Here is a 3,367-nt window from a genome sequence, read left to right as displayed (position 1 = left end):
TTCTGCGCAGCTGTTTCTGCGCAGCTGTTTCTGCGCAGCTGTTTCTGCGCAGCTGTTTCTGCGCACCTGTTCCTGCGCAAATGTTCCTGCGCACCTGTTCCTGCGCACCTGTTCCTGCGCAGCTGTTCCTGCGCAGCTGTTCCTGCGCAGCTGTTCCTGCGCAGCTGTTCCTGCGCACCTGCTCCTGCGCACCTGTTCCTGCGCAGCTGTTCCTGCGCACCTGTTCCTCCGCACCTGTTCCTGCGCACCTGTTCCTGCGCACCTGTTCCTGCGCAGCTGTTCCTGCGCAGCTGTTCCTGCGCAGCTGTTCCTGCGCAGCTGTTCATGCGCAGCTGCTCCTGCGCAGCTGTTTCTGCGCAGCTGTTCCTGCGCAGCTGTTTCTGCGCAGCTGTTTCTGCGCAGCTGTTTCTGCGCAGCTGTTTCTGCGCAGCTGTTTCTGCGCAGCTGTTTCTGCGCAGCTGTTTCTGCGCAGCTGTTCCTGCGCAGCTGTTTCTGCGCAGCTGTTTCTGCGCAGCTGTTTCTGCGAAGCTGTTTCTGCGCAGCTGTTTCTGCGCAGCTGTTTCTGCGCAGCTGTTTCTGCGCAGTTGTTTCTGCGCAGTTGTTTCTGCGCAGCTGTTCCTGCGCAGCTGTTTCTGCGCAGCTGTTCCTGCGCAGCTGTTTCTGCGCAGCTGTTCCAGCGCAGCTGTTCCTGCGCAGCTGTTCCTGCGCAGCTGTTCCTGCGCAGCTGTTCCTGCGCAGCTGTTCCTGCGCAGCTGTTCCTGCGCAGCTGTTTCTGCGCAGCAGTTTCTGCGCAGCAGTTTCTGCGCAGCTGTTCCTGCGCAGCTGTTCCTGCGCAGCTGTTCCTGCGCAGCTGTTCCTGCGCAGCTGTTCCCGCGCAGCTGTTTCTGCGCAGCTGTTTCTGCGCAGCTGTTTCTGCGCAGCTGTTCCTGCGCAGCTGTTCCTGCGCAGCTGTTCCTGCGCAGCTGCTCCTGCGCAGCTGTTCCTGCGCAGCTGTTCCTGCGCAGCTGTTTCTGCGCAGCTGTTTCTGCGCAGCTGTTCCTGCGCAGCTGTTTCTGCGCAGCTGTTCCTGCGCAGCTGTTCCTGCGCAGCTGCTCCTGCGCAACTGTTCCTGCGCAGCTGTACCTGCGCAGCTGTTCCTGCGCAGCTGTTCCTGCGCAGCTGTTCCTGCGCAGCTGTTCCTGCGCAGCTGTACCTGCGCAGCTGTTCCTGCGCAGCTGTTCCTGCGCAGCTGTTCCTGCGCAGCTGTTCCTGCGCAGCTGTTCCTGCGCAGCTGTTCCTGCGCAGCTGTTCCTGCGCAGCTGTTTCTGCGCAGCTGTTTCTGCGCAGCTGTTTCTGCGCAGCTGTTTCTGCGCAGCTGTTCCTGCGCAGCTGTTCCTGCGCAGCTGTTCCTGCGCAGCTGTTCCTGCGCAGCTGTTTCTGCGCAGCTGTTCCTGCGCAGCTGTTTCTGCGCAGCTGTTCCTGCGCAGCTGTTCCTGCGCAGCTGTTCCTGCGCAGCTGTTTCTGCGCAGCTGTTTCTGCGCAGCTGTTCCTGCGCAGCTGTTTCTGCGCAGCTGTTTCTGCGCAGCTGTTTCTGCGAAGCTGTTTCTGCGCAGCTGTTTCTGCGCAGCTGTTCCTGCGCAGCTGTTTCTGCGCAGCTGTTTCTGCGCAGCAGTTTCTGCGCAGCAGTTTCTGCGCAGCTGTTCCTGCGCAGCTGTTCCTGCGCAGCTGTTCCTGCGCAGCTGTTCCTGCGCAGCTGTTTCTGCGCAGCTGTTTCTGCGCAGCTGTTTCTGCGCAGCTGTTCCTGCGCAGCTGTTCCTGCGCAGCTGTTCCTGCGCAGCTGTTCCTGCGCAGCTGTTTCTGCGCAGCTGTTTCTGCGCAGCTGTTCCTGCGCAGCTGTTTCTGCGCAGCTGTTCCTGCGCAGCTGTTCCTGCGCAGCTGCTCCTGCGCAACTGTTCCTGCGCAGCTGTTCCTGCGCAGCTGTTCCTGCGCAGCTGTTCCTGCGCAGCTGTTCCTGCGCAGCTGTTTCTGCGCAGCAGTTTCTGCGCAGCAGTTTCTGCGCAGCAGTTTCTGCGCAGCAGTTTCTGCGCAGCTGTTCCTGCGCAGCTGTTTCTGCGCAGCTGTTTCTGCGCAGCAGTTTCTGCGCAGCAGTTTCTGCGCAGCAGTTTCTGCGCAGCTGTTCCTGCGCAGCTGTTCCTGCGCAGCTGTTCCTGCGCAGCTGTTCCTGCGCACCTGTTCCTGCGCAGCTGTTCCTGCGCACCTGTTCCTCCGCACCTGTTCCTGCGCACCTGTTCCTGCGCACCTGTTCCTGCGCAGCTGTTCCTGCGCAGCTGTTCCTGCGCAGCTGTTCCTGCGCAGCTGTTTCTGCGCAGCTGTTCCTGCGCAGCTGTTTCTGCGCAGCTGTTTCTGCGCAGCTGTTTCTGCGCAGCAGTTTCTGCGCAGCAGTTTCTGCGCAGCTGTTTCTGCGCAGCTGTTCCTGCGCAGCTGTTTCTGCGCAGCTGTTCCTGCGCAGCTGTTCCTGCGCAGCTGTTCCTGCGCAGCTGTTCCTGCGCAGCTGTTTCTGCGCAGCTGTTCCTGCGCAGCTGTTCCTGCGCAGCTGTTTCTGCGCAGCAGTTTCTGCGCAGCAGTTTCTGCGCAGCAGTTTCTGCGCAGCTGTTCCTGCGCAGCTGTTCCTGCGCAGCTGTTTCTGCGCAGCAGTTTCTGCGCAGCAGTTTCTGCGCAGCAGTTTCTGCGCAGCTGTTCCTGCGCAGCTGTTCCTGCGCAGCTGTTCCTGCGCAGCTGTTCCTGCGCACCTGTTCCTGCGCAGCTGTTCCTGCGCACCTGTTCCTCCGCACCTGTTCCTGCGCACCTGTTCCTGCGCACCTGTTCCTGCGCAGCTGTTCCTGCGCAGCTGTTCCTGCGCAGCTGTTCCTGCGCAGCTGTTTCTGCGCAGCTGTTCCTGCGCAGCTGTTTCTGCGCAGCTGTTTCTGCGCAGCTGTTTCTGCGCAGCTGTTTCTGCGCAGCTGTTTCTGCGCAGCTGTTCCTGCGCAGCTGTTCCTGCGCAGCTGTACCTGCGCAGCTGTTCCTGCGCAGCTGTTCCTGCGCAGCTGTTCCTGCGCAGCTGTTCCTGCGCAGCTGTTTCTGCGCAGCTGTTCCTGCGCAGCTGTTCCTGCGCAGCTGTACCTGCGCAGCTGTTCCTGCGCAGCTGTTCCTGCGCAGCTGTTCCTGCGCAGCTGTTCCTGCGCAGCTGTTCCTGCGCAGCTGTTCCTGCGCAGCTGTTCCTGCGCAGCTGTTCCTGCGCAGCTGTTCCTGCGCAGCTGTTTCTGCGCAGCTGTTTCTGCGCAGCTGTTTCTGCGCAGCTGTTTCTGCGCAGCTGTATCTGCGCAGCTGTTTCTGCGCAGCTGTTTCTGCG

This window comes from Schistocerca nitens, unplaced genomic scaffold (genome assembly GCF_023898315.1).
Source record: "Schistocerca nitens isolate TAMUIC-IGC-003100 unplaced genomic scaffold, iqSchNite1.1 HiC_scaffold_114, whole genome shotgun sequence".
Taxonomy (NCBI): Eukaryota; Metazoa; Arthropoda; class Insecta; order Orthoptera; family Acrididae; genus Schistocerca; species Schistocerca nitens.
This window is presented reverse-complemented; position numbering follows the sequence as displayed.